The sequence below is a fragment of the Heptranchias perlo genome, chromosome 12 (genome assembly GCF_035084215.1).
Source record: "Heptranchias perlo isolate sHepPer1 chromosome 12, sHepPer1.hap1, whole genome shotgun sequence".
NCBI lineage: Eukaryota > Metazoa > Chordata > Chondrichthyes > Hexanchiformes > Hexanchidae > Heptranchias > Heptranchias perlo.
Window position 1 is genome coordinate 59,586,925 of NC_090336.1, and position 27,546 is coordinate 59,614,470.

General features: G+C 42.0%; 1 protein-coding gene across 1 annotated transcript in view; it reads right to left on the minus strand.

The window, feature by feature from the left end:
• The window catches only part of elp4 (elongator acetyltransferase complex subunit 4), a 201,724-nt gene that overhangs the window by 55,464 nt on the left and 118,714 nt on the right, over window positions 1-27,546 (minus strand). The window lies entirely within an intron of this gene.

Here is a 27,546-nt window from a genome sequence, read left to right on the forward strand (position 1 = left end):
AGGATCACTATGAAGACCCACAACTGATGCCACTCATTGTGTCACTGCAGAGTGGATATATGTGTATTTGCAGGGCTCTTTTGTGCAGACGACTGAGAGACGTCGGCGATGTCCCCATTGGCACCCTGGAAGGATGCGGAGAAGTTGATGAGGGCAGTGGTGACTTTGACAGTGATAGGTAAGAAGATGGTGCTCGGGCCAGCCGGGAGCAGCTCGGCATGAAGGAGGCTGCAGATGTCCACGACTACATGTCGAGTGACTCTGAGCCTCCGTGTGCACTGCTGCTCAGAGAGGTCCAGGAAGCTGAGCCTCGGTCTGTGGACCCTGTGGCGAGGGTAGTGCCTTCTGCGACGCATCTCTCTCTGCCGTTGCCCTCCATCCTGCTGTCCAAGTGGATGTGTCACAGCACTGTGTTGTAGGGCTCCACGTGTTAGAGGTGGACAGCGTGGCTGGCGATGCTGTTTGTCCTCTGAGGAGGCCATGACTGCAGCTACGGCGGCCCCCATCCGGAAGATGTACATTTGAGGGGTCCGCAAGGTAGGTAAATGTGTCTGGACACCGGGCAAGTATGCAAGTTAGTGGATTTTATTGTTAGGAGGCGGGTGGTGGAGGCCAAACTTTGTCCAAAGTGACAGAGTGGCCTCCTGCAATGTGTGAGAGTCTCCCTCCCCCACCTGTCAAATGGACCTTTGCAGCTGCCACAGGCTGATGGCTGCAACACGTCCATTTCAACTGCGAGTTTTCCCCCAGTACGGGAAACAGTACCAGTTGTTTGGAAAATCCCACCCCTCCTAAAATATCATGTTAATCAGGTCTGTAAACAACCTGAAGTACCTAAATAATTACCTTAAGTGGCATCCCGCCGGCGGGAGTCCCACATGCGGGAGCTGCCCGCGCATGTAAGCGCGTCACTGGGGAACCCAGAAGTGGGCGGGTTGGAGCCGGGTTCCGGACCCGCCCCGGGAATCCATGTTTTTTGCAGCCCCCCGCCACGAACGCACCCGCTCGGAGGTGCAAAAATCGAGTGCATTATCGTTCTCGGAACTGGGTGGTAGAGGGAGTTAGGAAATGTTCTTTCATCTAGATTGACAGGATGGAATCCTTTTTCTGTTGCTGGCTGGAGAGCCCAACGTCAAATGAATTTGGATAGCTTCAATCCATGTTCCTAGTTAGCATGAGCCTATAGCAGAACACTGTTTCTACATGACACAAAATTGGCAATCCCAATCAGAAAGGCCTGCTATACTTGATCGAGTGCTTGTTGCTAACAATGGGTGCCTAAAATGGAAACTGCTTACATTCTCCATGTACAAATGTCCTGCGAAAAGTACAAACTTTATAAGAGAAAAAAGAATTCCCAGATTCTGTGGTGCTTCCAACTAATCACAAATGAGCCCAATACAATAATCATAGGTCTAAATAGGTTAGGTCCGTTTGGAGTCAGTTGTTTGCTGCAATTTTGAGGTTCTCTTCTTTCTACCCAACTCGTACAGGCGTTTTTAGGTAAAAAGCACCAGCAATGTGGGCAGTGTGTCACCGGAGCCTATTGTTTGCTATATTCTCCCGTTAATCAGTGGTGGGGCATCACTTGCTTTTGAGCTTGTTTTTCAAGGCTTCTTCTTCCCACCACATGAACGCTCACCATTTTCAATTCACAGATGAACATATGCTTCAATTGTTCATTGTCCATCATCGTACAATATGGCTGGCCCAACAAGGTGTTCTTTGTTGAGTGCTGCTCTGATGCTGATTGATTCTGCTTGTGGTTGTCGTGAGTAACTGAATACTGTAATATTCAGGTTTTATTTAATGTCATGATGCGCAAGCCAAAAACTAAAAAAGGTCAGACAAGGGAGACTGAAATTCCTATGGACCTGGTGGCCATTGTTTGGATAAATTTAAGGTACTCAGCATTGAGTATATCCTTCAGGTTTAATATTTGAGCTCTCTCATTTATTGGGATCCAATTACAATAGCTAATAAAGGGTTCGGATTGATTGAAAGTTATTGTATCTCTTCTCCAATAAATTGATTCAAAAGCAGCAGAGACAGCAATTAAAAAAAAAGGTCACAAAAAATTAAGAACCCATGCCAATATTAATATTAATAAACAAAGGTATGCATATTTTTTAGGTTGCCATTTTATATTAAAACTTGCATATTTTTCATTTAGTATTTTTCATATAGTTTTATTATTTTCTCAACAATCTATTTTTGAAATACAAAATGTATTTTCATGTATCCAAAGAAACATGGAGATTGATGTCAGTTATTCCATTTGCATGGAGATGGATGAGCAATCTGAAATCAAATCTGTTGCTTAAAAATGTTAAATTATATCTGGACATACGTCCAAAAAATGAATTGCGGCACATGCATGAAGTTAAATCACTTTGGAATCCAGTGGGAGGTGTGTTGTTATTGAGGATTGCTTTAACAAACTATATGCAGGTGTTTACTGTGGAATTGTGTTCAAACTACTGTTAAAGTGTACGGAACTCTTAAGCCATCCCTTGTGATTGTAACATACGCTGAATGTGCCTAAGGAAAAACACTGTTCACTTGAAATCTGTGGGAGGGAGATTACTTTAAAATTTCACGCAAATGTAAAAGTCATACTCGGAATTAAGCCAATACTTCAGGAGACGCAAAGTTAGTACCTTTTATGATGTGTCTCACAACAACTACACATTGGCCCCACCATAGCTCACTGAAGGCACTTTTACTTGACAGAACGCAGCCGATGGCAGATATGCAACGTCTAGTGTAAAGCTGGGGAACTCCATTTACTGGACCGCACTAGATTTCCACCTTTTTATGGGACCACAAGCTGAGAATGTTACAGGAGGATTACATTTGCAGCACTACCGCTGTCCACTGCAGTTGACTGTGCAGTCAACAAAGCTGCAAAAGTCACATTTGTAAAAACTGATAAAACAATTAAGGATGTGCATATATATATATATATCTCACTTTCCCAGACCAGCACCGTGAAAATCAGTAAGAGCGTCGCAAAATTCTCCCTGTACCAAAGTTATAATTTTGAAAAGAATTCTACGCTTCTTCTAAAATTCCTTCGAACTGCTTTCAGAATTTATCGCACTTGGAATTAATTCTGAGGCTTGAGAGATGTTGCAAAAGAGGCAGGTTTGGCACGTTCCACTATTAAAACAAAGTCCTGCAAGACACTTAACTGCTTTTATATTGGGTTAAGTGCTGTGCTACTGTCACCAGCTCCTAATGCACAGGTCTTACACATTTGGCAGCAACCCCAAGTAAATCTGGCAGAGTTATTAAGGCCAGCTGTCGGGACGACCTGGTAAAGATGGAGCATTGTCATGCAATATAAAAGCAATTTTATTTTGAAGTCAAGTAGGAAAAAAAGCTACAAGCCTCATTCACAATCGAAATCTAAGTCACAAATGGCTTTGGGACACTGCAAATGCCTTTATAATTAGTTCTATTATAAGGGAAGGAAGCAGTGTCAGAGGATTGGCTGAAGCTCCGTGAGTGGCTTCTGGTCAACTGTGCTGATATCAATTCAGCAATACTCTGGCTCCTGGGAGACAATGGAAATGTAACTAGCCAATGCTAGCAGCTGAAACGACCTCACTGTTCACCTGAGCCAGAATGGAATTTTTGGACTTCACGTCAATACTTGCTCTGCTTATATTAGTTGATCTCTTTAGTCATAATTTCTCTACGCTTTGGTCCCAACAAACCCCATACATTAAACAATATATATATATATATATATATACACACACACAATATAATGCTGGGTAACTTACATATGCAAAAACCCATCATATTTAAGAGTCTTCAAAGAAAGACATCCATACTCGAAATTTTGTTTGGCTGCTGCAGAGCATACTTTCTCCACACAGGGACAGACCTGACTAACCTATGTCCTTAGGTGTTAAAGCTTAATTGTGTGCAGGGGTGCCCCTGGAGCTTATCCAGCTAAAATCCATACAGCCTACCAGTACAAAGTACTGGTAAGCTTCTCAATGTTTGTCCAGTTAGGAATACTTATTTCTTAGGGCATGGTCACCCAAACTGTAGCCCATAAATCCATGTGGCCCTCGAATTCCAGGCAATTCAGTCTTATTCGCATTTATATTTCCTATTTGCTGATTTGCCCTGTTTGAACTTTGTGGGCCTGGAATCTTGGAAATAGTTGTTTTTGGTACTGTTGTCACCCTGGTGGATCAGAACACCAAGATCTGCTAGTATCAGCAGCTTGAAATAAGGTATTACATTAATGTAAGCATGGATATAAACTTTTTAAGTGTAGTCTTGGCTCAATGGTAAAACTCTCACCTCCGAGTCGCAAGGTCATAGGTTCAAGCCTCACTCCAGAGACTTGAGCACATAGTTTAGGCTGACATTTTTTTTAGTACAGTACTGAGGGAGTGCTACACAGTTGGAGGTGCCATCTTTTGGATGAAACATTAAACTGGGTCCCTGTCCTCTCATGTGGACACATGGCACTATTCGAGGAACAGGACAGGAGGTCTTCTTGTGTCCTGAGCAACATTTATCCCTCAACCAACATTACTATAAAACAGGTTATCTGGTCATTTATCTTAAGGCTGTTTGTGGGACCTTGCTGTATGCAAATTGACTGCCGCATTTCTCTACATTAGAACAGTGACTACAGTTCAAAAGGAATTCATTTCCTGTGAAGAGCTTTGGGACATCCCGAGAATGTGAAAGGTGCTACATAAATGCAAGTTCTTTCTTTCCTTAAATACCCAATACAAAAATCAGTAATACCGGAGAATTAGGTTACTCCCCAACCCCTTAAAAAAAAACTATTTCCAGTATCCTTCCATTTTGTTGAAAAAGTACATATAGGATCCAATTTGCTCTGCTTCCCATACAAGCAGTGTAACTCAGTTACGACTAACAAGCCAGAATGTGAACAGTAGCTTTGAAAATGATTACTTTAAATTAAAAAAAATTATTCACTTCAACATCACAAACATTAAATTGATGTAAATAACTATCTCTGCTGGCATGACTTTATTTTGCTGATTACTACTGACTTCAAGAGAAATGGAAAATATTCAGCTTTACTTAAAGATCCAAAAGTGCACTTGGATTAGGATTAAAGCTGATTTTATATTGATTTAGTGATGCCCACTCCCAGGGCACAGGTCTAACCCAGCCAGCAGCTTGGTAGACCCACTAAAAAAAAAATGCCTTCCCGGCAACAATTTTATTTTGGCGTTGCCCCCAGCTACACGAAAACCCACATATTGGGAGGCAGCAGCACTACTGTGTGCGTAACCAAGATAAAAGCAGCTGATAAGGAACAATAATCTAAGATGCTGCCCACCACCACGATTAAATTTACTTTCAGTACACAAAAGGTATGATAGAGAAAGAACATCACATAAAAATGTTCCACCAAACTGTTTAGATCTCAGAGCACAAATCCATTCCAGAAAGCCCTTCTAGGGTCATTAAACTCCAGCAACAGGAGGGAGGCCTTTCAGCCCCATTGAGCCAGTTCCACCATTCATTATGGCTGATCTGTAACTGAACCCCATTTACCTGCCTTTGAACCATATCCCTTGATATCCCTACCTAAAAAAAAATCTATCGATCTCAGTCTTGAAAATTTCGATTGATCCAACATCCACAGCCTTTGGAGGAGAGAGATTCAGATTTCCACTACCCCTTGTGTGAAAAAGTGCTTTCTGATTTCACTCCTAAATCCGGTACCTGTGGGATTACCGCCAGCTGCATAAGACTCGTGGCAAAGCTTTTCAACTATTACCACCACAAACAGATTAGCTGGTCATTGCTGTTTAAGGGATCTGCGCATAAAATGGCTGCCATATTTGCCTACATAAAAGTCACTGCACTTCAAAAATTTATGGTGTGTGAAGCATTTAGGGATGTTTCAGAGAAATAATAAAGCCCAAAATAGAGGCGGGTCTCTCTTTCAGATTACACATATAGAAAATGCAATCTTGCATTACATTTGGTGATTTTCTGGTTCAATGATCAGGATAAGTTACCTATTATTATTTGAATAACAAATATAATTTTAGCATAGCTAATAAATAATGATTTACAACAAAAGCTTTGTTGTAACTCCCATGTTCTAGCTTTTCAAAAGATATACGCCACATAAGGTGTCAGCCTTGGTTCAGTGGTAGCACTGTCACCTCTGAGTCAGAAGGTTGTAGGTTCATATCCCACTCCAGAGACTTAAGCACATAATCTAGGCTGACACCTCAGTGCAGTACTGAGGGAGTCCGCACTGTTGGAGACTTAACGTCTTTCAGATGGGACGTTAAACTGAGGCCATGTCTGCCCTCTCAGGTGGACGTAAAAGATCTCATGATACTATTCTAAGAAGAACTGAGGAGTTTTCCTTGGTGTCCTGGCCAATATTTGGTCCTCAACCAACATCACTTAATAAAACCAGTATGTGGTCATTATCACATTGCTGTTTATGGAACCTTGCTATGTGCAAATTGGCTACCGTGTTTCTACATTACAACAGTGACTACATTTTAAAAGTACTTCATTGGCTGTAAAGCGCTTTGGGACGTCCTGAGGTTGTGAAAGGTGCTCCATAAAAACAAGTCTTTCTTTCTTCAATATGTGTGTAAATTTAATAGATAATTAGATGTACACCAAAGAGGAACTAATTGCTGCACTATATCTATGTAATTATCCACAGGTGAACGCAGTATGAACAAGGACAACAAAGAAAGCTGCTGTTATTTTCCTTGCAGTTTCAACAAGTATGTGTCAGCAGCTGAGACAACTATGTTTTGAGCTATAATTGTTGATGAATCATTTTAACAATTCATGCCCTTTATGGGAAGATGTACAGTAGTAAGCATTCCCAACACCATTTTTGAAATAAACTTACAATGTAAATAAAACAAAGAATATCCAGTTTATCCCATTGATAAATTAAAAATATGATGTAACATCAGTCAAAATGCCACTACAAGCTGACAGGACTTTTGTTTGACGCAGGCAAGCTTTTACTTGTTACATCAACTTTCATTAAAAATTATTTCTGCAGAAACATTAAAGTGCTCTAAGCATGCAGGAGTTCAAGTTACGATCAACAGACCTGGATGAACATTTTTTTGGCATTTTCCTAAATATTTACTTTGCAAGCTTTTAAAACCAAATTGCTCTCGCATATTCAGTATTGCAAGTCTAAGACAGCACTTCACATCATATCTTATGATATGGAACATGAAAGGTTTAATAGGCTAAAACTAATTTGGGTGATTTTTGTCACCTCCTTAAACATTGTGATTCAGTAATCTAGAAGCAGCTTTCAAAATTTATTTATGCCATTTTATACTGACATGTGGGCAAGTTTTTTTTAAAAATGACATAGTTTACTACAAATGGGGCTGCTTTTTTTTTTTCCTTCCTTCTCTGTCTATGCTGGCTAAAGGTCTCTTGATAAAAATAAAACGATCCCAGCATATGGAGTAGTTGCTATGTCCTTCCGGGGATGGTCTGCAGCTATGCGCACCACAGGCACGCCAAGGAGAGGTGAATTGTCAAATGCAATTTCAATCATTGGGTGGGTTGGATGAAGCAGATTAGTCGTATGCAATCATGATAGATAGTTTATCCCAGCCCCAAACCGCCGCTTGGGAAATCTTGCACGCAAACGAACAGAAACTCAGTCATTATTAGTGTCAAGAAGCCATACGGAGACACAATTTGGTTGCCAGCCAGGCAACGTTGAATCAAGCCGAAAAAAAGTGACCAATTGCATGTTTAAAATGGAAACTGATAGGGATGTTGTCGTTTGGAAATTTTTCAAACACAGAAAAAAATTTCATCAATGTTGAATATTTCACTTATTAAATTTTAAAGGTCCTCTCTGAAGAGAAATGTGATGTTAGAGTGAGTGAATGCAAATTAAATGCATTAGTGTCCCAATTCTTTTCATCTTGATCCTAGAAGCTATAATGGGGCAGGATGGATGCAATAGGTAGTCTGTACCATATTACTTAGTTAAAAAAAACTCCTTCAATAATGCTGCTGGAGAATTTATCTACCTCTTTAAAAATCATATTTCTAGCATAAGGTTAAAAGATGCATGTGCAGATTAATTGTTCTTTTCTCCTTGCATGCAGTTTTCTAAAAAAAAATCACATATTAATAATTAACAAAAGCAGGAAGGCCTTAAGTCCAATGCCTGAAGCAAAATGCTTTGACAAACCTAGCAGCTCTTTCTGTGCTATTCCAAATGCACTTGTCACTCAGTATTATCCATCCTCATTAATGACAATGGGAAAGTTTATCTTGGAAACAGGTTTTAAATCATCTACTGTTTACAAGGGGAGCATGAAATCTCCTACAAAACAGAAGGCGGGAACTACTTTTACAGCAAAACCACTTTTGGCAGATTTAATATCTAAATCACACTGTACATTAAAATTTGCACTTCTTGTGTTTTATACTTTTATGAAACGTTCAATGTTAATTCGCAACTGACTGTAAAAATAAATGATAATATTGCTCAATAACATCCAGATCGAAGGTGTGGGAAAGTTATTTCTAGCCATAGTTTTTGTGCAGATGCAAACGCAAACAAGCAGAGATAGCCTGTGGCTACAGTGGTGCTGCAGAATGGATGAACATTCCTCCATGTTTCAGCCCAGCCCAGATAATTAAACAGCCCTACAGTAATTGCACTTGTTTTGTAATCATCTGCAAAGAACTGGCTGTTGCTAATCATGATAGGGTAGCAAGTCATTCATTTTGGTTGGGTGCAGAATCTTCAATGATGGTCAAGCCTAAAGATCTAACTCCAACAAACTAACTCCATACTCAATATGAAAAGCAGAAAATCCTGCCTTTTGTTAATAAAAGTTTGTAAATTTAATGCTAAATGCTGTCAAGAGAAATATTCGATACAGGTACCAACAAAACATTATACGCTCCATCTGCACTGCAATGGCTCCAAGTGGTACTGCTTCTTGAATCCCAATTAATCAGCAAGCAGAAGTGCTACAGCGAGACAAGCGAAGTTTTCTAGTTCTACATTCCTGTGGCTCCCTCTGCCACGATTCTCCATTTTCCCCCTCCTAATTTTCTCACCATTTCCCCTGGAGGCACGGATTCTTGCTGGAATCAGGACCCACAGCCTTTGGATATCCAGCACCAAGTGGTCGTTCTTCATTTGTGAACCTAGGCAGTGAGTGTCAACAAGCTATTCGTTTGTGTGGGGCTTCCATAGTCAATCCCAACTTTAACATACAAATGCACTTTCCAATTTAGGAGTTGACTAGAATCTTAGAATAGAATTATATAGCACAGGAGATGGCTATTTGGCCCATCGTGCCTGTGCCGGCTCTTTGAAAGAGCTATGCAATTAGTCCCATTCCCATGCCCTTTCCCTATATCCTCTTTTTCAAATATTAATTCCCTTCCCTTTTAAAAGCCATTATGTATTCTGAATCCATCACTGTTTCTGGTAGGGCATTCTATCCAGTTAGTCCCACTCCCCTACTCTTTCCCCAAAGCCCTGCAAATTTTTCCTTTTCAAGTATATATCCAATTACTGAATCTGCGGATGGGAGGGGGGAAACAGGGGGAAGGGATAGCAATCAGAAATGGCTCACTTTTCCCCTTCTATGTAGACCAGGGGCCCCAAGGCCAGTAACAGTACTTCTACCGACGTCATGGTGTGTAGAAAGAAAGAACTTGCATTTTATATAGCGCTTTATCCTGTCCTCAGGATGTTCCAAAGAGCTTTACAACCAATGGATTCCTTTGGAAATGTAGTCACTGTCGTTATGCAGGTGAACCCTGCTCTCTCCCAACAGCCGTACATTTTCCTCTGCTTCAAATATTTATCCAATTTCTCCTTTAAAGACGGAATGGTCTAATACCTCAGTTACTCCCTGTGGCAAAGCATTCCATGCTCCAACAACCCACTGTGGAAAGAAATTTCATTTTAAATTGACACCTCGTCACTGATTCTCCAACTAGAAGAAATAGTCTGTCCATATTTGCACGATCGAAATTATTCATAATTTTGAAACCTTTATTAAATCTCCTCTTAGTCTTCTCTGCTCCAGTGGAAATTGCCCCTGTATCTCAAGCCTTTCCTCATAATGGCAGTTTACTATCCTGGCATCATCCACCTGAATCTACATTGTATGCTATCTGCGGCTTTAATGTCCTTTCTACAACAGAGTGCCCAAAACTGCACACAATACTCTTAACTGTGGCCGAAAGAATGGTTTACTTAAATTCATCATTACTTCTTTACTCTCTTACTCTATGTCCCTATTTATAAAACCCCAAATTCTATTGACCCTTTTATGGCCGTACGCAGCATATTTCAGGGAATTATGCATTCAAATGTACAAAAAGGAATGAATTTTGAAACGGACCAGTGAACTGTGTGACTTATGGATCAGATTTACAGCATTTTTATTTACTTACTAAGATTGTGAAATTTCAGCTATTTAGAACTCAGTATGCTTTGATTTTAAAAAGGTGTTTAGAGTAATTGTGCCAGATAATGCTATGAGTAGACTGAACAGTGTTCTCAATTTGGTGGAAAATGTGGCATAAGGTGTAACCCTATTCTGTAAAACAACCAATATTTAGACATCTGGGGTTTTGTATTTCTGCCCAAAATAATTTTGTTTTCATTTTGCTATCAATCCCAATTTTGAGAGGCATCAGAATGGCTATGAATAAACTTTTCACTACAGTACTTCAATAATTATTTTGACAATGAGGTTCCAAAGTCAATACAAACAGCGGTTGACTAATATTTAAGATCAGAGATTGTCAATGATAAATACAAATTATCCACAAACCAGCAAATTAGCCATAGTAGCTGCAGACAGCATTTGCAAAAAGAATGAAAAGAACTCTCACATAATGCTATAAAACGCAACCTATATGACTGGTGCAAGTAGCTTGTTCTGGTAGGCTATTGAGTGGAAAGTCCCAACAACAGAATTGGAGGTGATGTACAATATGGGCAAGGGTAGGTTCAACACGCAGAAGAGTAGAGCAGGCAGAGACTGCAGTTTATTTGAAATAGTCATAGTAAATCACTATTAGGCTGTTTGCCGCTACATGTCCCAAACTGGGACAAGCCCAACAAATATGGTACTGGTGCCTAGTGGAGTAAAACTTGGTTTATAGCAAGCAACTGCTCTCGTATTAAGTATTAGGGGAATAAATATAAGACGGTCACTAATAAATCCAATAAATAATTCAGTAGAAACTTCTTTATCCAGAGTGGTGGAAGCTGGATAATTACATGATGGAGAAAGGAATAATGCTGTTAGGGTTAGATGAAGTAGGGTGGGAGGAGGCTCATGTGGAGCACAAACACTGGCATAGTCCAGTTGGGCCAAAAGGTCTATTTCCTTGCTGTAATTTCCATGTGATTCTATTTTAGAATTTCCTGAGCTTTTTGAGCTCAATTACAAATTAGCCCACCTTATGTTATGTTCATGACACATTTTACAGCCAGTTTGCTGGTGAGATAAGATTGTTGTTGCTGAAGCAGTAGTTACCCAGCACAATGTTTGCTTTTATCAGGCTTGGATATTCCTCACCTGGGGACACTGTTGTTGCTCAGCAGTTTTGAAAAACTTAAATGAATTTATTTCATAGTTAAGGGTGAGGATCTCAATGGAGGCATTCTCAAAAATTTATGAAATTTTTCAGAAATCAGGATACCGTAAATAATTCTATTAAAAGTGACATTCCCAATGAATTATTGGTCCATCTTCAGCATGAAAAAAAAAATTAAATCAACCTTAATTTTCCTTTCCACAAACATTCTCACTATTTGCAAAGTTGTTGCAGGCTGCTCTTTAGTACTTCCTCCAAGTAGCTATTGCCCCTCATGAAGCCTCACAGCTGAGCCCAGTCATGATTTTCTTTGACATTCACTCATGCATGCTTTGTAACAGAGGCCCCTATATAGTTATCAGAAGCAGGAACCCTGGCTAATTTTTCTTCTCCCTGACCCAGCCATGCTGAGGCCAATTGTAGCATCTCCATCTCTGACCTGACTAAGACCACTAAACACAACACAGAGCAAGAACTGAACCTGGGACCTTCCTGGTCTGTATAGTTCAGTATAGAATTACAAACCTGACTAGTGAGATACAAAGAATGATGAAGAAAACTAGAGAAAGTACATAAGTTCACAACCATCTTCAGCTAAAAGTGCCGAGTGGATGATCCATCTCGGCTTCCTCCTAAGGTCCCCACTATCACAGAAGCCAGTCTTCAGCCAATTCGATTCACTCCAAGTGATAGCAAGGAATGGCTGAGTGAACTGGACACATCAAAGGCTACAGGTCCCGACAACATCCTGGCTGTAGTGCAGAAGACCTGGGCTCCAGAACTAGCCATGCCTCTAGCCAAGCGTTTCCAGCATTGCCACACTGGCATCTACCCGACAAGGTGGAAAATAGCCCAGTATGTCCTGTTCACAAAAAGCCCAACAAATCCAACCTAGCCAATTACTGTCCTAACACTCTACTCCCAATCATCAGCAAAGTGATGGAAGGTGTTGTCGACAGTGCTTTCAAGCGGCACTTACTCACCAATAACCTGCTCACTAATGCTCAGGGTTCAGTCAGGACCACTTGGCGCCTGACCTCATTACAGCCTTGGTCCAAACATGGACAAAAGAGCTGAATTCCTGGGGTCAGGAGAGAGTGACTGCCCTTGACATCAAGGCTGCAGTCAACCAAGTGTGGCACCAAGAAGCCCTAGTAAAACTGATCAATGGGGATCAGGGGAGAAAACTCTCCAGTGGCTGGCGTCAGTAGCACAAAGGAAGATGGTTATGGTTGTTGGAGGCCAATTATCTCAGCCCAGGACATCGCTGCAGGAGTTCCACAGGACAGTGTCCAAGGCCCAACCATCTTCAACTGCTTTATCAATGACCTTTCCTCCATCATAAGGTCAGAATTGGGGCTGTTCGCTGATCATTGCTGTGTTCAGCTCCATTCGCAATTCCTCACATAATGAAGCAGTCCATGCCTGCATGCATCAAGTCCTGGACAACATCTAGATTTGGGCTGATAAGTGGCAATTAACATTCGCACCACACAATTGCCAGGCAATGACCATTTACAACAAGAGAAAGTCGAACCACCTCCTCACGACATTTAATGGCATTAACATTGCAGAATCCCCCGCCATTGACCAGAAACTCAACTAGACTCTCCAACAAGAGAGAATCTAACCACCTCCCCTTGACATTCAACAGCATTACCATCACCGAATCCCCCACCATCAACCTCCTGGGGGTCACTATTAACCAGAAACTTAACTGGACCAGCCACATAAATATTGTGGCTACAAGGGCGGGTCAGAGACTGGGTATTCTGTGGCAAGTAACTCACTTCCTGACTCCCCAAAGCCTTTCCACCATCTATAAAGGCACAAGTCAGGAGTGTGATGGAATACTCTCCACTTGCCTGGATGAGTGCAGCTCCAAATAAACTCAAGAAGCTCGACACCATCCAGGACAAACCAGCCCGCTTGATTGACACCCCATCCACCACCGGTGCACCGTGGCTGAGTGTGTACCATCCACAGGATGCACTGCAGCAACTCGCCAAGGTTTCTTCAACAGCACCTCCTAAATCTGCGACCTCTACTACCTAGAAGGACAAGGACAGCAGGCACATGGGAACAACACCACCTGCACGTTCCCCTCCAAGTCACACACCATCCTGACTTGGAAATGTATCGCCGATCCTTCATTGCTGGGTCAAAATACTGGGACTCCCTACCTAACAGCACTGTGGGAGAACCTTCGCCACACGGACTGCAGCGGTTCAAGAAGGTGGCTCACCACCACCTTCTCAAGGGCAATTAGGGATGGGCAATAAATGCCGGCCTTCCCAGCGAAGCCCATCCCATGAACGAATAATAAAAAAACATAAATGCTGTGGCTACTAGAGCCGGTCAGAGGCTGGGTATTCTGCAACGAGTGGCTCACCTTCTAACTCCCCAAAGCCTTTCCACCATTTACAAGGCACAAGTCAGCTGCAACAACATTCAAAAAGCTCAACACCATTCAGGAGAAAGCAGTCCGCTTGATTGGCAGCCTAACCACCACCACAACCACTCCCTCCACCACCAGGGCACCGTGGCTGCAGTGTGTACCATCCACAAGATGCACTGCAGCAACTCGCCAAGACTTCTTCAACAGCACCTCCCAAACCCACAACCTCCGCCACCTAAAAGGTCAAGAGCATCAGGTGCATGAGAACACTATCATCTCTAAGTACCCCTCCAAATCACACACCATCCTGACTTGATCGTTTTTCCTTCATCGTCACTGGGTCAAAATCCTGGAACTCCCTACCTCACAGCACTGTGGGAGCACCTTCATTACATGGGCTGCAGTGGTTCTAGAAGGAGGCTCACCAACACCGTCTCAAGGGCAACTAGGGATGGGCAATAAATACTGGCCTTGCTTTTTAAAAAAATTTGTTCATGGAATGTGGGCATTGCTGGCAAGGCCAGCATTTATTGCCCACCCCTAATTGCCCTTGAGAAGGTGGTGGTGAGCCGCTGCAGTCTGTGTGGTGAAGGTTCTCCCACAGTGCTGTTCGGTAGGGAGTTCCAGGATTTTGACCCAGCGACCTTGAAGGAATGGTGATATATTTCCAAGTCGGGATGGTGTGTGACTTAGAGGGGAACGTGCAGGTGGTGTTGTTCCCATGTACCTGCTGCTCTTGTCCTTCTAGGTGGTAGAGGTCGCGGGTTTGGGAGGTGCTGTTGAAAAAGCCTTGGCGAGTTGCTGCTGTGTATCCTGTAGATGGTACACACTGCAGCCACGGTGCGCCGGTGGTGAAGGGAGTGAATGTTTAGGGTGGTGGATGGGGTACCAATCAAGTGGGCTGCTTTGTCCTGGATGGAGTCGAGCTTCTTGAGTGTTGTTGGAGCTGCACTCATCCAGGCAAGTGGAGAGTATTCCATCACACTCTTGACTTGTGCCTTGTAGATGGTGGAAAGGCTTTGGGGAGTCAGGAGCTGAGTCACTTGCCACAGAATACCCAGCCTCTGACCTGCTCTTGTAGCCACAGTATTTATGTGGCTGGTCCAGTTAAGTTTCGGGTCAATGGTGACCCCCCAGGATGTTGATGGTGGGGGATTCAGCAATGGTAATGCCGTTGAACGTCAAGGGGGGGTGGTTAGACTCTCTCTTGTTGGAGATGGTCATTGTCTGGCGCGAATGTTACTTGCCACTTATCAGCCCAAGCCTGGATGTTGTCCAGGTCTTGCTGCACGTGGGCACAGACTATTTCATTCTCTGAAGGGTTGCGAATGGAACTGTGCAATCATCAGCGAACATCCCCAATTCTGACCTTATGATGGAGGGAAGTTCATTGATGAAGCAGCTGAAGATGGTTGGGCCAAGGATACTGCGCTGAAGAACTCCTGCAGCAATGTCCTGGACTTGAGATGATTGGCCTCCAACAACCACGACTATCTTCCTTTGTGCTCGGTATGACTCCAGCCACTGGAGAGTTTTCCCCCTGATTCCCATTGACTTCAATTTTACTCGGGCAAGTGACGCCCATATCCCAAGAATGAATAATAAAAATAAGAAGTGGGATACGGAGAAAGCAGCTCTTTTGTTACTCCACAGAACAGATCTGCACCAGAAAAGAATTAAAAACATATAAAAGGTTCTTCTATCATTTCTTATTCACGACAAAAATAGAAGTGATGTTCTGATGTTGAACATCACCACTGACTATAAGACATACTTCACAATTAACTACTTATACCAGCCTGGCTGTACCTGCTCACTTTCACACGTGTTAGTCCAAGCAGCTTTACAGTTTGACATACTATATTGGTAATCAAGAGGCAACGCTTCCGAAGTTCTCCGCAGGACTTGGCATTGCAAATATCAAAGGTTGGTGACCCATATGTTCATTGGCTAGCAAATGCCACTGCATTTCAAGCCATACCATTGATCTCTAACATAACTATGTGTCTGACTGAAGCTGCACAATGTTCATCTGAGACCTTTAATTGTATTCATTTTGCTTTACTTCACACACTTCACAAGCATTGTTGATGTATTTGTGCTCTAGTTAGCATGTTTCCAGTTTAGTTGGGGGGAGGGGGGTGGAAGAATGCCACCAAAACACATTTTCCATCATCTCATCTTCAAGCTTTTCCCATGTTAAGTACATTTTTATTTTCAAGTTGTAGGAGACAAAAATACATTGTATAATTTCACCTAATGTTGACTGATTGCTTATTAAATTGTTTGTTGCAAACACAAAACAATTTATAGACTGCTTATGAAAAAAAAATAGAATTTTTTCCTCTCTAGTAATTCTAAAATGGCAGAAAATTAGGAGGTTAGAAAAATGCAATAAGCTCGACTTTTAAAAATCAATGCAAGGACGAATGTGCCTCCTGCGGGGACTCACCTTGCAACGTACACTTTTCCTCATATTCCGTCTTGCAGAACAGTCCCCTCCATATTGAACTGATAAGATCAAAATATCGTAATTTTTAAAAAAAAACTTTCCATTTTGAATCTCATGCTTATCGAAGTAAGAGATATTAATGTTGGGAAACGGAAAACTTTTAATTTCCGGGCATCAAGGATCAAGCACTCTCAGGTCAGGTATGGCAAAGTTAGATGCAGAATACAGCTCTCTCTCGCAGCTCCTGCCTCATAAGAGCTATACGGCTGCCATTGCCTGTGGAGTTGTGTCCCAGGAGGAGTCTGTGCCTTCAAGAGAGAAGGGGAAAAAGTTGGCAAAACAGGTTCCGTTTGGGAAAAAAATGTATCTCAAATTCACAAAATTTACAACTATAAATAAATACAAACAAGGCATATCTCCACTTAAGCAGTGCACAGTAAACCTTAGGCCCGACATTGCAACAGTGCCACTTCAAAAGGCTGTAAACATCTTTGGGATGTCCTGAGGTCATGAAATGCGCTATAGAAATGTAAGTCTTTCTTTTCTTTCTAACTGATTCAGGTGGTTCTGGAGCATTCAGACATGGTAAACATTAAAATTGTATAATACAATAATGAAGTGGTTGACAAAGTAGCATTTGCTGTTGTGATGACATAGCAACAGCAGGAATATGCATGTGCCGGTACAGATTTTTTTTATTCGTTCATGGGATGTGGGCGTCGCTGGCGAGGCCGGCATTTATTGCCAATCCCTAAATGCCCTCGAGAAGGTGGTGGTGAGCCACCTTCTTGAACCGCTGCAGTCCGTGTGGCGAAGGTTCTCCCACAGTGCTGTTAGGTAGGGAGTCCCAGTATTTTGACCCAGCAATGAAGGATCGGCGATACATTTCCAAGTCAGGATGGTGTGTGACTTGGAGGGGAACGTGCAGGTGGTGTTGTTCCCATGTGCCTGCTGCTTTTGTCCTTCTAGGTGGTAGAGGTCGCGGGTTTGGGAGGTGCTGTCGAAGAAGCGTTGGCGAGTTGCTGCAGTGCATCCTGTGGATGGTACACACTGCAGCCACGGTGCGCTGGTGGTGAAAGGAGTGAATGTTTAGGGTGGTTGATGGGGTGCCAATCAAGCGGGCTGCTTTGTCCTGGATGGTGTCGAGCTTCTTGAGTGTTGTTGGAGCTGCACTCATCCAGGCAAGTGAAGAGTATTCCATCACACTCCTGACTTGTGCCTTGTAGATGGTGGAAAGGCTTTGGGGAGTCAGGAGGTGAGTCACTCACCGCAGAATATCCAGCCTCTGACCTGCTCATGCAGCCACAGTATTTATATGGCTGGTCCAGTTAAGTTTCTGGTCAATGGTGACCCCCAGGATGTTGATGGTGGGGGATTCGGTGATGGTAATAGAATCATAGAATCATAGAAGTTACAACATGGAAACAGGCCCTTCGGCCCAACATGTCCATGTCGCCCAGTTTATACCACTAAGCTAGTCCCAATTGCCTGCACTTGGCCCATATCCCTCTATACCCATCTTACCCATGTAACTGTCCAAATGCTTTTTAAAAGACAAAATTGTACCCGCCTCTACTACTGCCTCTGGCAGCTCGTTCCAGACACTCACCACCCTTTGAGTGAAAAATTTGCCCCTCTGGACCCTTTTGTATCTCTTCCCTCTCACCTTAAATCTATGCCCCCTCGTTATAGACTCCCCTACCTTTGGGAAAAGATTTTGACTATCTACCTTATCTATGCCCCTCATTATTTTATAGACTTCTATAAGATCACCCCTAAACCTCCTACTCTCCAGGGAAAAAAGTCTCAGTCTATCCAACCTCTCCCTATAAGTCAAACCATCAAGTCCCAGTAGCATCCTAGTAAATCTTTTCTGCACTCTTTCTAGTTTAATAATATCCTTTCTATAATAGGGTGACCAGAACTGTACACAGTATTCCAAGTGTGGCCTTACTAATGTCTTGTACAACTTCAACAAGACATCCCAACTCCTGTATTCATTGTTCTGACCAATGAAACCAAGCATGCTGAATGCCTTCTTCACCACCCTATCCACCTGTGATTCCGCTTTCAAGGAGCTATGAACCTGTACTCCGAGATCTCTTTGTTCTATAACTCTCCCCAACGCCCTACCGTTAACGGAGTAGGTCCTGGCCCGATTTGATCTACCAAAATGCATCACCTCACATTTCTCTAAATTAAACTCCATCTGCTATTCATCGGCCCACTGGCCCAATTTATCAAGATCCCGTTGCAATGTTAGATAACCTTCTTCACTGTCCACAATGCCACCAATCTTGGTGTCATCTGCAAACTTACTAACCATGCCTCCAAAATTCTCATCCAAATCATTAATATAAATAACAGCGGACCCAGCACCGATCCCTGAGGCACACCGCTGGTCACAGGCCTCCAGTTTGAAAAACAACCCTCTACAACCACCCTCTGTCTTCTGCCGTCAATCCAATTTTGTATCCAATTGGCTACCTCACCTTGGATCCCGTGAGATCTAACCTTATGTAACAACCTACCATGCGGTACCTTGTCAAAGGCTTTGCTAAAGTCCATGTAGACCACGTCTACTGCACAGCCCTCATCTATCTTCTTGGTAATGCCGTTGAATGTCAAGGGGAGGTGGTTAGACTCTCTCTTGTTGGAGATGGTCATTGCCTGGCACGAATGTTACTTGCCACTTATCAGCCCAAGCCTGGATGTTGTCCAGGTCTTGCTGCATGCGGACTTGGACTGCTTCATTATTTGACGGGTTGCGAATGCAACTGAACACAGTGCAATCATCAGCGAACATCCCCATTTCTGACCTTATGATGGAGGGAAGATCATTCATGAAGCAGCTGAAGATGGTTGGGCCTAGGACACTGCCCTGAGGAACTCCTGCAGCAATGCCCTGGGGTTGAGATGATTGGCCTCCAACAACCACTGCCATCTTCCTTTGTGCTAGGTATGACTCTCGCCACTGGAGAGTTTTCCCCGATTCCCATTGACTTCAATTTTACTAGGGCTCCTTGGTGCCACACTCGGTCAAATGCTGCCTTGATGTCAAGGGCAGTCACTCTCACCTCACCTCTGGAATTCAGCTCTTTTGTCCATGTTTGGACCAAGGCTGTAATGAGGTCTGGCGCCGAGTGGTCCTGGCGGAACCCAAACTGAGCATCGGTGAGCAGGTTATTGGTGAGTAAGTGCCGCTTGATAGCACTGTCGACAACACCTTCCATCACTTTGCTGATGATTGAGAGCAGACTGATGGGGCGATAATTGGCCGGATTGGGTTTGTCCTTTTTGTGGACAGGACGTACCTGGGCAATTTTACACATTGTCGGGTAGATGCCAGTGTTGTAGCTGTACTGGAACAGCTTGGCTAGAGGCGCAGCTAGTTCTGGAGCACAAGTCTTCAGCACTACGGCTGGGATGTTGTCGGGGCCCATAGCCTTTGCTGTATCCAGTGCACTCAAGCTGTTTCTTGATATCACGTGGAGTGAATCGAATTGGCCGAAGACTGGCTTCCGTGATGGTGGGGATATCGGGAGGATGCCGAGATGGATCATCCACTCGGCACTTCTGGCTGAAGATGGTTGCAAACGCTTCAGCCTTGTCTTTTGCACTCACGTGCTGGACTCCGCCATCATTGAGGATGGGGATGTTTGCAGAGCCTCCTCCTCCCGTTAGTTGTTTAATTGTCGACCACCATTCACGACTGGATGAGCTGGCCTTTGGCTAATAAATTTGGCCAAAAGCAGAGAACAAATAGAATACTATGGGGCTGGAAAGTGGGGATCAGGAGATTATAAAGACAGAGAAACAGACATAAAAAGAGAAAAAATACTCATTAACAAAGAGTAGGATAAGTAAGTAGGGGGAAGAAACAGACAGAATTTATTTTTACCAATTTTAATCTTTGCCATTCCAGATATTGCCTTGAACCTGAATCAGTAGAAATATTTTATTGTGCCCTACTTAAGAGGAAGTATGCTTTATTTGTATTTATTTTTGGTGATAAATTTTTATAAGATCATGTTACTTATGAGGTTTTTTTTTGTCAGTTTCTTCCTTTCTCCAACTTACTTTCCTACTCTTTGTTTAGAAGTGTCTTTTCCAACTCCCCCAGGATCTTCTGACTCTTTCTAGCCCCATGGTGTCCTCTCTTGTTCTTCGTTTTTGGCTAAACCTATAAGCTGTGGGCTGGCTTATCAATGCAGGCACAAATGCATTCCTGCTGCTACAGAATAACAGAAAATAAAATAACAAAGAAATACACAAGAAAAAAATACATTAAAGGAAGACTATTCTGCCATTAATTATCGGTGAGAGGAGTTACTATGGATTGATGCAATTCTACTTCCCCTCCCCCGTCACCATAAGGCTGCTGAGCTGCAGTATAGGCACCTCACACTGCATTATATACAAATCCCTAACCTAACTGTGTATGATGTAAAAGACATGCCAATGTGTTAACTATTCTGTAATTAGTATCAAAAAAGTACACAATGGCATATAGCATAGCTGAAAATACTAATTTATGTAATAGAGTTTGGAAGACGGCACAGCCCTTGCAGAACTCTGGAGGTACAATCCAACTTCAAAAATAAGCCATGTTCACTTCAACATTTGTACGCTTCGTCTAAATCTCGATCCTTTGTGTGTAATGCTTGCTGACATTATTTCATGATCATTTAAAGTTCTTCTAGCACTCAATGATACATCTCAGGTAACTAGCACCAAATATGATCAATCGTTGTAACAGTTACAACCCTTCTACAAATACATAAAGGGCAAAAGAGTAACTAGGGAGAGAGTAGGGCCTCTTAAGGATCAACAAGGTCATCTATGTGCGGAACCACAAGAGATGGGTGAGATCCTAAATGAATATTTCGCATCGGTATTTACGGTTGAGAAAGGCATGGATGTTAGGGAACTTGGGGAAATAAATATTGATGTCTTGAGGAGTGTACATATTACAGAGAGGGAGGTGCTGGAAGTTTTAACACGCATCAAGGTAGATAAATCTCCGGGACCTGATGAAATGTATCCCAGGACGTTATGGGAGGTTAGGGAGGAAATAGCGGGTCCCCTAGCAGAGATATTTGAATCATCGACAGCTACAGGTGAGGTGCCTGAAGATTGGAGGGTAGCAAATGTTGTGCCTTTGTTTAAGAAGGGCGGCAGGGAAAAGCCTGGGAACTACAGACCGGTGAGCCTGACATCTGTAGTGGGTAAGTTGTTAGAGGGTATTCTGAGAGACAGGATCTACGGGCATTTGGAGAGGCAGGGACTGATTAGGAACAGTCAGCATGGTATTGTGAGTGGAAAATCATGTCTCACAAATTTGATTGAGTTTTTTGAAGGGGTAACCAAGAAGATAGATGAGGGCTGTGCAGTAGACGTGGTCTACATGGACTTTAGCAAAGCCTTTGACAAGGTACCGCATGGTAGGTTGTTACATAAGGTTAGATCTCACGGGATCCAAGGTGAGGTAGCCAATTGGATACAAAATTGGATTGACGGCAGAAGACAGAGGGTGGTTGTAGAGGGTTGTTTTTCAAACTGGAGGCCTGTGACCAGCGGTGTGCCTCAGGGATCGGTGCTGGGTCCGCTGTTATTTATATTAATGATTTGGATGAGAATTTAGGAGGCATGGTTAGTAAGTTTGCAGATGACACCAAGATTGGTGGCATTGTGGACAGTGAAGAAGGTTATCTAACATTGCAACGGGATCTTGATAAATTGGGCCAGTGGGCCGATGAATAGCAGATGGAGTTTAATTTAGAGAAATGTGAGGTGATGCATTTTGGTAGATCAAATCGGGCCAGGACCTACTCCGTTAACGGTAGGGCGTTGGGGAGAGTTATAGAACAAAGAGATCTCGGAGTACAGGTTCATAGCTCCTTGAAAGCGGAATCACAGGTGGATAGGGTGGTGAAGAAGGCATTCAGCATGCTTGGTTTCATTGGTCAGAACAATGAATACAGGAGTTGGGATGTCTTGTTGAAGTTGTACAAGACATTAGTAAGGCCACACTTGGAATACTGTGTACAGTTCTGGTCACCCTATTATAGAAAGGATATTATTAAACTAGAAAGAGTGCAGAAAAGATTTACTAGGATGCTACTGGGACTTGATGGTTTGACTTATAGGGAGAGGTTGGATAGACTGAGACTTTTTTCCCTGGAGAGTAGGAGGTTTAGGGGTGATCTTATAGAAGTCTATAAAATAATGAGGGGCATAGATAAGGTAGATAGTCAAAATCTTTTCCCAAAGGTAGGGGAGTCTATAACGAGGGGGCATAGATTTAAGGTGAGAGGGAAGAGATACAAAAGGGTCCAGAGGGGCAATTTTTTCACTCAAAGGGTGGTGAGTGTCTGGAACGAGCTGCCAGAGGCAGTAGTAGAGGCGGGTACAATTTTGTCTTTTAAAAAGCATTTGGACAGTTACATGGGTAAGATGGGTATAGAGGGATATGGGCCAAGTGCAGGCAATTGGGACTAGCTTAGTGGTATAAACTGGGCGACATGGACATGTTGGGCCGAAGGGCCTGTTTCCATGTTGTAAACTTCTATGATTCTAACCAACCAAATTATAAACACTAGAATGAAGCTGTGCATTAGGGTCTATCTTTCCAATCCATCCACCCTTTTCAGCTATAATGCTTTATCTCCTTTAAGACTTTGTCTAGTTACAATAAAATTTAACAATTAAATCTGGTATGAGTGTGATGGCGACTGCTTTGTCAAGCCGTCAAGAGCTTCCGTGTTCTGACCTGTCTAAACTCAGTTGAAATGTGTAAAAGAGAGGCACAAGTTAAGCAAGCCTGTCGCAGCCGAAGAGAATGTCAATGGGATGGCAGTTTCCCTCACTCACAGCACTAGTGCTGCTGTAGGCTGCTCTTAAAATAGAAACATTGTGACGTTACCAAGAAAGCATCAACTAAACAGGAAACAAAATACAAAAGAAACGGACGATTCGGCAATCAGAGCAGGAGGAGTTCCAAAGGTGTTCCATTACATTTTCAGATGATTATAAACAACATGAATAAACTGGACTCAGATGATCTCATCTCAGATGTTAAGCAACAACCTATCATCTTGGCCAGCTAAAAAAAAAATACAAAAATGTTTTAGATAGCTGTTCAGCTTACCTAATCGGGAACGTTTGAGCATGTGTCTGGCTGTATAGGCATCTTTTGGTCAATCATCAGAAAATCAAAGGCAATTGGCATAACTCAACTGAAACTTTAATGCCGCATGATTGTGTCGTATAAGCTCGTTTTGTGCGAGGGGCATTGCAGTTTAGCAGAGAGATTAACGGCCGGACCAAAAGTTGGCCTCCAAACCTTGCCCTGCTGATGCCTCAAGCCCTTTGAAGTCTGACCATCATACCTGGCAAAGCAGCAGTGGGAACTAGGCGGGTGTCAGCTCTAATCACATTGCCTGCCTCAGCATGGCTAACTACAGGGTGCACTAATTGGCCCAATTGCGGATTATACCTTTTGCTACAGATTCAAGACAATAATTTAGTCAAATGATGGTTTTTATCTCCTCCTAATTAAGATTCCAAAGTGGAAAGAAATAGGATTAGACAGGCAGACTTTTTGGGTTTTTTTTCCCCTCGGTCTTTTAATGCTCTGTTCATTTAAGTATGTTTGGTTCAGCATTTTCATCCTCCTTTTAATAAACTTCCAAGAACTTTACCCCCATCAGGCAAATACACTACTAGCATAATCCCTTAATGCTCTTTTATGTTTATCGAAACACCAGTCTGAAACAGAAATTTATGAAATAAACTAGTTTGCATGGTTGTCTTATGAAATTACACAACACAAGCTCATTAATCAATAAATGAGCCTCCTGGTAATGGGTCTACAATGTATGTGATGGAATGTTTAGGAAGAGGTAATGTACAGGTCTCTAAAGCCAAACTGACATCTTCTTCTCTAAGTTCTGTGTTTTTGTTAGTAATGTGGTAACATTTTAAAGCTAAATTTCACCAAAATGTGGGGTTTCAGTCCTCAATTGAAACGTTACCCAATAATTTCACAGAAAAAGCCTTGTGTGTAAATAAAAATACAGTATTTCAGATTCAGCTGTAAATATTTGTTTAGGCATTGACTACATTCTATTACATTATCTGGTCATTATCACATTGCTGTTTGTGGGAGCTTGCTGTGCGTAAATTGGCTGCCGCATTTCAACAGTACTTCACTGGCTGTAAAGCACTTTGGGACATCCTGAGGTCAGGAAAGGCGCTAGATAAATGCAAGTCTTTTACATCACCTGAAGTGTTTTAGGCCTATACAGTACATAACTGACTAAGGATGTCTACCTAAAACATCAACCTTTCTGTCCTCTTTTCAGGTACTGACAGACCTGCTGCCTAGTTTCAGCATTTTCTGCTTTTATTCTTTCTTCTGACAAAGGGTCTCAATCATATGAATCACATGAACCTATCTTTTCAGATGTTGTGCAGTTCCAGCATTTTTAGGTTTATGTTTTGTTTAGTTGTGCATTGAGGCCTCCAGGAGTTTCCACTGATGCTGTATAACACACACATACTCATATTGCAGAACAGCACAGAATGATGTCAACTTATGGATATCATCGACTGCAAATGCAGATTCTGTTGCGAAGGAAGTTTACATTTTACTACAAATCAACAATCTCCTTTCAGTATCTTTACAAAGCTTTAAATCTATAAGAATAGAACATTCAATATACTGTGAAACTGCATTTTTGTCTACTTAGTAAATATTTTAGCATTCAGTTATATTTGATATAGCTTGTGTGTCATGGATGTAAATTAATGAATTGCGTTTGCTGACTCGGCTGTACAATTTTCCGTAAAAGAATTCCATTGAAATTAACACCCTCAAAGATATTCCAGTAAACATCGGTATGGAACTAAATTTTTTATACAGAGTGTGAAATCTTGCAATCAAATCAGAGGCGGGGGAGGGGAGCAGAAGGGGAGATGCACTCGTACTCTGTAAAATGTCTTACTTACACTGGAGGAAGACTGTCAACAATTCAGCTGTGTGCTTTATGTCAGTTGAAGGCAGTGAATTTTATTCTGCCAAGCTTGGTTCTGGTCATACCAAAAATATTGAGGGAATCACATAATTGCAGGCCTTGAGAAAATTTCATGCCTGGGGATAACTTTTGCTGGACATCAAGGTGACAATCAGGATCCAACAATTTCCACTATCACAAATCAGAATAAACTAACAGAAACAGCTCTTGCACATCTATTGTTATCCTAACAGAGTAAGCGCACGCTTTAAAAAAATAGTAAATGTAGCATAATAATGCAAGTCACAGATGTGATTTGAACTCTTAACACTGTAATGCATATATTACCAGAAATAAGGTACAGGAATGCAAGTTGACAGCTTTAAACAGCTCATTTGTGCACATTACCAAAGAATAAATACAATGGCATTTTTTTTAAAAAGGGTCTTATTTCCCATCAAGCAGTGTGAAATAGATGTTTATTTGGCTCACTTTTAAAGAAAATTGCTTTCAATTAGAGCGGTTTCTTAACAAGGAATCAAATGGCTATTCCTAACAACCTTCTTGATTTTTACGACTTCTACATGTGGTGCTAAGTGGATATTACAGGGAAGCTTCCCATTCGAGACATCTACAACACTGCTCCCAAGATGACCCAATCGAACAATTGGCTGCCTGATTAACTATTAACAGCTCTCAATGTGATTAAATAATGAAAACCACTGATGATCATTAATTAGGAGAAGGGCATCTTAATTTGTTACTGAATTGAGTCTTTAATGATTCATAGGTTTTTTTTGGAGGGAGGGGGGTAGGGAAGCGAGCGAGTGAGAGAGAGAAACTGTGAAGAAAAAAGAGGGGTGGTGACAACAGTTGCCTTATCAAGTGGCTAGTTAAGAGGCCAGAGGGTCATGGAAGGGCCACAGTGGTCACTCCAGGGTGAAGTACCAAACACCAAAGCGATGCCAACCCAAATTGACCAGCAGCTAGTGAATAAGGCAAAATATGTTAATTTATTTGTGCTGAGTTCTCTTGTATAAGCTGAAATAGCCAAGACAAGTGGCCTGCTTAAATGCTTTCCACTTGACAGGAGATTAAATAATATGGTTTGTCAGGGCTGCCCACTTATTTTATCTCCAGTGAAGACACTACACAAGGACTGGAGAAGAAATAATTATCACATCACAAAAAGCCACTCCTCAAATATGCATTCACCTTTTCATGCTTAGTTAATTAATACTTCAGCCTTAATTGGTTAACAGTTGTATTCATTTGCTATTTAGTATCGTTGGAAAAAGGGAATGGATTCAATTCAGTCCCAACACATCAGGTTATAAACACTGGCAATATTTCAGGTCACTGGAAAAGTGTAAATCTGGTAGTACATTTGAATTAACCTTTGTAACCTGTTTTTAACTCCCAGGCCAGAAAGGTTTGCTTAATAAATAAGAAGAAAATGATCATCGCCGTGGCATTATTGTCATGGCATTAGCTGCAAAAAATGTGTTCACAGTGTATTACAACTGATTTTCAATTAGCTCCCAGATATGTGTTAAAGTATTTTCTGAAAACAAAGTAATGTGCTAGTTGATGCAAGACGGCTACCATCAACACTAGCAGTTCACTTCAATGTGGAAACATATAGTACTACATTGAGATTTCCGTTACATCCATCCAGTACAACATACGGTAGGGACTGTAAACGATTAAAACAAAGATTATTAATAATGTCAAATTATATTTTGTTACCAAGATATTTTATTAATTCAGATCCACAATGGTTCAGATAGAATAAAATTACAGGAACAGATCTAAGCAATTCATTTGACAAAAGACTGACAGATCTATGATGTTATACATCTTTGCCTTATGATTCTTTCTAGATAGTTACAGACAGACTCTTAAGCTAAAAAATTTAAAATGTAGCAAAGGGGTTCTTTGCCCTCCCCCCACCCACACCCCTCCAATCACTCACTCCTTCATAGACAAAAATTAGATGATGATAGCTTATATGAAAATAACCTACTGCATATTCAAATGTAACAGACATGGTGCATTAAGCAATT